This window comes from Nematolebias whitei, chromosome 16 (assembly GCF_014905685.2).
Source record: "Nematolebias whitei isolate Nwh7 chromosome 16, NemWhi1, whole genome shotgun sequence".
In the NCBI taxonomy this organism is placed as follows: domain Eukaryota; kingdom Metazoa; phylum Chordata; class Actinopteri; order Cyprinodontiformes; family Rivulidae; genus Nematolebias; species Nematolebias whitei.
In genome coordinates, this window is record NC_056513.1 from 16,496,968 (window position 1) to 16,506,003 (window position 9,036).

General features: G+C 38.6%; 1 non-coding gene across 1 annotated transcript; it reads right to left on the reverse strand.

Annotated features, from left to right (window-relative positions):
- Window positions 1-1,826: 1,826 nt before the first annotated feature.
- On the reverse strand, window positions 1,827-1,930 carry LOC119423273. The gene has a single exon (XR_005187454.1). It is a non-coding gene; the product is annotated as a U6 spliceosomal RNA (small nuclear RNA).
- Window positions 1,931-9,036: the final 7,106 nt, after the last annotated feature.

Consider the following 9,036-nt stretch of genomic DNA (forward strand, 5'->3'; position numbering starts at 1 on the left):
GAGAGAGGAGAAACTGGCACCCGTGGATGAGTGGAGGTGGTTGAAGTGGCTCAGCCCAAGTAAAAATAGATGGCGGGAAAAAACCTGTTGGTCTGTGCTCATGTGATTTATGGGTATAAAACAATGTGTCAGAGCTCTGAAGATAAATAGGAACGTATGATTAAACGGGTTGCACATTAAGCACTTTGGTAACAGTTTCTGTTTTAAATGTGCTCTATAAATAAATCTGACTTGACTTGACTTGACTTATTTACTACAACTAAGGTTTGAATTAACTATGGTGGTCCTAAAGAGTCTAAAATATTCTGCTAATAAATTAGACAATTAGGTATTTTATTAGGGTCATTCTCAAGCAAAAATCCAAGGGCTTTACAATAAAGGAATATGATGCATTACTAACAAATGCATTAAAATTTAAAGGAGACAATGCAATAAAATAAAGTAAAAAAAAGTCAAAGTTTCTTTATTCGTTATCCGCACCATATGTGGTACATGTGGTGGAATGAAACTGTGTACACAGGGTCCCAGTTACATCCAACAAAAGTATAAATTGTAAAAGAAAAACATTAATAAGATCTAAGATATGAACTAAGACATAGGCTAAACTAAGAGTACGCTAAGCACTAATAGTAGAAAAACAATACACTGAACAGCAGCACGAACATGAGTCTGTGTGAGCAGATGAGTACGAATGAACACAGCAGCATGAAATAAATCAGCAGCATAAGATCAGCAACATGGATAGTCAGCAGCACACACTAACAATCAAGTGGCATTAAACATAAACATACATGCTAGAAAAAAAACATCCTTTTTAGCTTCTTTTCAAATTAACTATTTATCACTGAAGTAACCATCCATCTTACTTTTAAATGTGTCTGAAGTGCTTATAATGTCATATAAATTGCAATGTTTCCCCTGAATGTACATACAAGTCAAATTAAAGATCTTGCATGCCTTGAAGTGTTGCATATTGCCCTCCACCTTTCATGCTAGAATTTTTATTTAAAACCATCATGATGAGAATTAAGTTATAGTTCTTTTGATCAAATGAGCAATTTCAGATAGTAACAAAGTTCATGCTCAATAATCCAGGTATTTTGCTTTGTGCGTTACCTGTTGTTCTGTCTGTACAGCACTTTGGTTGGCCTTGTCGCTGTTTTAAGTGCTCTATAAATAAAATGGTATGGTATGGTATGGTATGGTATGGTATGGTATGGTATGGTATGGTATGGTATGGTATGGTATGTATACAATCCAACATTTTTCAGTCAGGTCATCTGGACAGTTTCAGAAGACAGACAGAAGAGGGCCAGCAATGGAGGAGGGGGTGTGACAAAGAGACCATCTTAGCACCAACATAACTGGTTTGTTCCACTTTGGAGTAAGTTGTCGGGGAAGAATCAGTTTTGTGTTGTGTGTTTCCTTGACTGATGAAGCCTTCCGGATCGAAGGCGAAACGTTTCAGCAAGAAAAAAAAAAACTGTCCTGATGACCTGACTGAAAAATGTTGACTTTCAGATAGTATTCAGATGAACAAGTCTCTCTTGTAAATGGTAAATGGACTGTACTTATAGCATCTTTCTATCTTATCAAGACACTCAAAGCTCTTTACACTACAATCTGTGTCCTCATACCCATTCATACAGCACTCTATTATTTCTATACAAAGATAATCAGAGCTTTACACTGATGAGACACACATCGGAGGCAATGAGGGGTTCATGTCTTGCCCAGGGACACTTCAGCATGTGACTGCTGGTGGAATCTAACCCCCAACTCTTGCAATGGAGGACGACTGCTCTAACAACTCAGCCACAGCCGCCCCCAATGAAGAACGCTTCACGAGTCTGCGTGTCATCTTTGCACCAGGGGCCATGTTAATCTTCTCTGTATCATCCCAGTTTTCATGATACCGAAACAAATGAGTCCTCATGACTCAATGAGACTAACCAGTATAAGTAAAGCTTGAATGAATTGTGAGATTTTGCATAATCTGTTAGAACTTCTGGCATGTGTTGGGAATGATGCTCAGCTACTACCCCACCAACTCTTAACGTTAAATGTGTAAATTAGCTGAGTTATAGCCATTATGTGTTTGCTTATCTTGCTTAACTGTGATGACCATTTGGAAAGGGAGTTTTCTACTAAACTTAATCAGTTGTTGATGCAGATCCAATTTTTTTTTTTTATCTAATGGTTTCATTGAAATTCATCCAGTGGATGGATCATGAACTATTTTGCTAACAGACAAACACTGATATGGGCAAAACATTACCACCCTTTTTGCCTTTGCTGGTGGGCAATAACAAAAGTATCTATAATTAAAGTAAATTCAATTAAATGTTCAACAGTGTCCTAAACCATCCATCCATCCATCCATCCATTATCTTTACCCGCTTAATCCATTTTGGGTCACGGGGGTCGCTGGTGCCCATGTCCAGCAATCACTGTGCGAGGGGCGGGGTACACCCTGGACGGGTCGCAAGTCCATCACAGGGACACATAGAGACGCCTGTAAATATGCTCACTTGTAAATAAAATCACTCACCTTTTGCACATCTGGCTCTGCCTCTTCCCCAGTCTGCTAATTTGATCAATAACAACTAAAATCATCTTAATTCGATGGTTATATTTGATCAAAATTGTGTATATGCAAAATGTTTATCTCTTCTTCTTAAGGGTCATGTCTTTTCCTTTGTCCTAAAATGTAAAAATACTGATAAATGTCAACAATTTTCTTTGGATGTTTAATTTTAGAAAGTAACAAACTATTGAATTCAGAATTTGTCACTAAACTTAATAAAGAGTTATATTAGATCTTTTATAAATATTTTTCTATGTTCTTGTTGGGTTTGCAGGTGTGGACACAATTTATTGATTGTAAAAAAAAAAGAAAGAAAAAAAAAGTGGAGCACTTTTTCTTTCTTTTTTTTTATTTTAATTTTATTTTTTATAAATGTTGCAGGCCAGAGGGCTAAATATGCAATTTGTAGTGCAAAGAAATAATAATAATAATAAAAAAAAAACACTGAATAACAATTTATACAATATAGTTTTATTCAAGTAACAGTTTCTTTTCTCTTTTGTTTGTAGCTTAAAGAAGACGGGTTGAGTTTCGTCTTTTGAAATAAGCACGTTAAGCTGTTCCCAGGTGACTCTCCATGGAGCTGTTACTTCATTCAATTCTTCTTTCTCCCTTAAATACCACCTTCAAGCAGGGACTCGCTGCACTTCAGGAATTCCCTCCTCACATGAAAGCAATACTTTTCTACACAAGCATGTCTCATCCTCCCAAGCCCCCTTACCCAACACTCCCAGCCCACCACCAGCAATAATCACAGAAAAAATGCTTAAGAAGAACTCAGAACTGTGCAGAGCAAGCTCAAACCTTCAATCCATATGGCCTTAAGGGATCTTGCTAATGCCCTGCTACCAGACACTTCAGGACATCCACAAACCTTCTCTTTGTCCATGCTCTGACTTGCAAGACCAGTTTTGAAGATAAAAGGAGGTCCTACTCAATTATTGTATTATTAGCCTCTGAAAACATGGCCTATATTTGTGTCTTCAGTGGTCAAACTGTGAACCCAGGGTGCTTTTTGTTGTCAGTAGCGCTTTTGAGTAGCACAGTTCATCATATCATACTGCAACAACAGGATCTTGTCAGCAACAGTGTTTCCAGTAAACTATCTTAAATGGATTATTGTGGTGTACACATGATGTATGTATGTATGTATGTATGTATGTATGTATGGATGTATGTATGTATGTATGGATGGATGGGTATTTATAGACACTTGTGCAGCAGTTCATTTACCTCAGAAGTCGGAGCTCGTATTTGAGAATGACGTCAGACCCAACTTTACCGGGTTTTTGTTGCAACTCTGAAAACAAGGATTTGCTGGTGGTTGTGTTCAGTAACCAGAATAACTACTATTAGAAATACAACCCTGTAATTCTTCTGCATTCTGTCCATTTAAACAAATGGCTGCTAACGCCGCCGCCGATGGTTGAATGGGACTGGATTACTGAGATGTAACCTAGATGTTCAAATAAAAAGGTCATTACTGCAGCTGTCATAACTTTATGCACAGGTTCTTTGAAAAAAATCTGACATCTGAGTACAAAAGATATGCAGGTAGTCTCACTGAGTCATGAGGACTCATTTTCAAGAGAGACCTGTTTGGGAGCAGATGGTTGGGGTTAAGGGCCTTGCTCAATGGCCTAGATTGAGGCAAATGAGGGTGGAGGCAGCTGTGGGTGTTTCACCTTTTCCACCCACATAATGATGTCAGTTCGGGAAGTCGAGCCAGAAACCTTCCGATCACAGGCTAACCTTCTCTAACCTCTGCACCACCACTCTCCAAAACTGCAGCCTTACTTTATACAGGTGTGACTGTGGTTACAGCAAAGAGATGGTGGACAGAGTTACCTTCTCTTCTCATCAGATCTTATTACCGTAGTTCAAAAATTTCAAGAACCATTAAAGCCTCTTCAAGAGAATGCTTCATCCCCAGCCAAACTGTTTCCATTTACTTGTTGCAAACAGAAGGAGGAATGATACCGCTGGGGGAAAGACAAATAAAAACCTATTTCAAAAAGCACTCAAGTCAATACAGTAAATTTGTTACAGACATTTCTACCAGATCTCGTGTATTAATAATAATTTTCATTACACTATTTATTTCCTATTTGTTGCTGTAGAACAGCCTGGTATAACAAAACAGGACAAAATACAATATCAAAACTTACTTACTGATATCCTGATGCATGCTCAATAATCCAGGTAGTTCTTGAGCATGTGATCAGCTGGTTTTGGTTGTCAGCAGCAAAACTGGTTGATCCACTCTGAGAAGGTGCTATTTAAGAGACTGAGCTGAATACAGCACCTCAGACTGAGGAAGTCTCTCGGATGAGAGACGAAACGTTTCTACATTTTTTTTGTTGTTTTGCTTTGTTTTGTTTTTTTGAATGTCCAGAGGACCAGATTTAACTTTTTTAGATTACTTACTGATAGTTTTCCAGTAAACTACATATGAAACATCATAACTGTGAATGTTGTACAATTCTACTCCTAAGTGATGTTACTACAACTTTTAATAAAATATACACTGAATAAAATGTATAAATGCAACACTTTGCGGATGCTGGATGTGGAGGCTCTGGGCTGGTGTGGTTTCACATGGTCTCTGGTTGTGAGGCCAGTTGGATGCACTGCAAACTTCTCTGAAACACCTTTGGAGACGGTTTATGGCAGAGAAATTAACATTTAGTTCACAGGCAACAGCTCTGGTGGACATTCCTGCAGTCAGCATGCCAATTTCACGCACCCTTAAAACTTGCATCTGTGGTGTTGCACTGTGTGATAAGTGTTTATTTTACAGTGACCTTTTATTGTGGTCAGCCTAAGGCACACTCATCAGCATCTTGATATGACACACCTGTGATGTGGATGGATTATCTCGGCTCACAAACACAGATTTACACAAATGTGTGAACAATGAAGAGAAAAAGGCCTGTTTTGTAAAACGTCTTAGATCTTTGAGTTCATTTCATAAAAAATGGGAGCAAAAGCAAAAGTGCTGCGTTTATATTTTTGTTCAGTGTATTTTCTTCAATACAGTTCCATAACATCTTGTAGAAATACATACAAACAGCTGTGACCATGAGCACATTTTTGCATGTAACTTATGTGCATCTGGTGCTTGTTGTGAACAGTTTATGTTGTATGACTAAGGCTGCCCAAATATTCAGATGTAGAAAAAATGGGCAAGGGTTGGGGATGTGAACGGGCACTGCCTGCTCTCTGGGAAGGGCGTGGTGGGTCTGTGCCGGTCGCCGCCTCATCCCCCCATTTTGTCTGTGTCTGTGTGCCTGTTTATGTCTCGGGTTGGGTTTTAGGTGGTCCGCTCTCTTGGTCTACTTCCCAAGATGTGCCCCCCCGCTGCCGGTGCATTGGTGGCTCTTGGCATCTGGGGCTGAGTGGTGGGGTGTGTGCGGGCCCACCCTGGTGGCTGCCTGCTGGGGCCTGGGTGCCCTGGCTCTGTTGGGCCTCTGTTGGGGGGTGGTATGACCTCGGGGCTCGCTGTCCATGGCCGGATCCACTCTGGAGGGGCGGGTTGTCTGCGGGGCCTGTGGACTCGTCGCTGTAGCCTCCTGGAGTTTCTGAATTGTGATTGCTGTGGATCACCCGGGGCTTCCCTTTGCTTCTCTCTTTGGGGGGTGCCGGTGTCCCTGTTGGGGGACTCCCAGTGTTCTGGGCTTGGGGACCGCTGTGTGTCAGTGGCTCCGGTCTTCCCTGTGTTACAATCGTGTCCTATGGGGACGGGTCTGTGGGTCCCCACATCCACTATTGAACATTTTTATGGAGAAACCTTCTAGTGATATGCTCACCAGCTCACACAGGTGTTTAGATCCAGGTGTTTATCAGATGCACACTCAGTTGGGTTGTGGTGGCCACTAAATATATCTTGTATTACCATGCACTGTATAAAATACTTTCTAATGATGTTATAAGTATCATTATATATGTTAAAAAGAAACGTTTCGCCCCTCATCCAAGAGGCTTCGTCAGTCTGAGGCCTAGCCATCTGGTATTACCCAGAAGCCACCCTGACTCTTGTGTTTCAAGCCTGCCTCAGATACCCCTGAAGTCTGGCCTTTTCACTAATGGTTTCAAAAACACAAAGTTAAAAAACACGTTTCGCCCCTCTTGGATGAGGGGCGAAACGTTTCTTTTTAACAAAAAAAACGAAGTCCAGATGACATGATTCAACCTTTTTTGTTGTTATATACCTGGATGACTGAGAAAACAAACTTTGTGCATTATATATGTTGTTTGTTGTTGAGGTTTCTCGGTTTTGTCTTGTTTTTTTTTCTTTCCGCAGGTCTAGAGGCAGACTTCAATGATGTTGATTTGTGTTCTCTTTATCCATCTCTTTCTCCTCTATTCCTATCTCCTTCTTTACATTTTAACTCTTCTCTCACTTTTCTGCTTTGTTATCTTCTTTGTTTTTCATCCCTGTGTCCATTACATCTGAAACAAGCCCAAAGCAAATTCTAATAAAGTTTAATTTATATATCAAGTGGAGCATTAAGGCCAGCCATAATGCTCTGCTTGTGAAAGGAAGTCTGTTGGGCATCACTTTGACACTCAGACAATAATTCTGAGTGTCACAATGCCGGACAGGACAAAGGGGAAAAAAAAGATGTAGAATTTTTTTTTTTGTCTTGTAATAAATACCAAATATTAAAAGTGCACTGAGGAGCCACTTTCACTTTACATGTAGAAATGTGACAAATTTCATAACCACACTATTTTTACATCTGCAGCTGCAGAGTGCAGTACTTTCTCAGTTATTACATGACCTGAAACTGAAACCATTTCATGGAAATATTTTTATTTTTTTACATCCTTTTGTAACAACTGGAAACATTTTTAGATGGGTTTGAGAAATAATAGGAGTGAGGCAGCACGCAATTAGGCAAATTAAAACGTTTTTTTTTTTTTGCTGTAATTAAAAAGGGTTAAAAAAGAAAACTAACTGTAGTAGTCCAGTTTTTTTTTGTTTGTTTATTTTTGTTTTACCTTTTTTGTTTATAGGAACTGCAAATATGACGTGTCAAGCTCATATTTCTCAGAAAAGGGAATTTTAAAATGTTTGCCATCTTGTAGTGTCCTGTGTATCTCAAAAAATGACATGAAATTTTTGGAATTCGGTTCAAAAGCAAAAACATGACTTTATTTGCAAGTTACAAAAATAATGAAATACATACAATTATGTTTGTAATAAAATAAAAATAAAAAATAACTGTGCTTGCAGTAAAAATAATGTATTTAATATGTCATGACATGAAACCGAGAAAAATGTTTTATCCTGGCACAGAAGGATATTCATTTTGCAAAGAACAACTATTAAGCATATATAATACAGTATAATATATAACAAGTCTTTGAGTTGCTTAAAAAACAGAACATAAAGTAGCATCAAGTCAAATGTTACCTAATCAGTTTTAATCAGATGCACTTCCGTCATTGTCATAAGACATGATGTATTGTTCTGATTTTCTGCATCTCTTCTGGGAAAGAAGTAGTATATGCTTGTATTCTTTGGCATGCTTTGTCCAACCATACAGGTTTTTTTTTTTTTTTACATGTATGCTCAATCCAGTCATTGGGTTTTCCTCATTCCAAAGGTGGACAAACAGGCAGATGAGTAACTGCCATGGCTGACTCAAACCATCATCAGATTACAAACTAACATCAACACTGATGTTTGATATCAAGCTATCAAAAATATGATTCTATGGAAACAATGAAATGTGAAATGAACTGTTTGGTGTTTGCTCATTGTCGCAATGAAATGCAGAAGATTTGACGTTTGCTTCAGGAGTTCTGGAGCGAGACAAAGGTGGCTTGGTATGGCAAGCCAAGTGTATCATTAATAGGTACTCCAACATTTTTCAGTCAGGTCATCTGGACAGTTTCTTTTTTTTGTGCTGAAACGTTTCGCCTTCGATCCGGAAATCTTCATCGGTCAAGGAAACACACAACAAAACTGATTCTTCCCCCAACAGCTTACTCCAAAGTGGAACAAACCAGTTATGTTGGTGCATCTTAGCACCGACATAACTGGTTTGTTCTGCTTTGGAGTCCCAGCAGAGCTGGTGTGTGTCACCGCAAATAATTTAAAGAATTAATTACAAGTTACTGGAAACGCTTGTCCAATCTATGAAGGGCTGGGTGGATGATTTGGACATTTTTAAAACCCCGGATTGAGAATATGTTGTGCTTTGAACAAAAGGTACGTTGTTCTTGGCTCCTTAATTTTACATAAATTATTAATGTACATTATTTTACTTTGTAGAATCAATCAACCTTCTGTATGTTGTATTAATAAACTGTGAACACTTGATTTTTAAAGTATGTTTTTAACTGATTTACAAAGCTCCAAGTTGAAATGGTTAATTACCTTATTTTTAATGACTTGAGCTCATCTAATCACATGTTGACTTCAAATCTTGATTAGATTA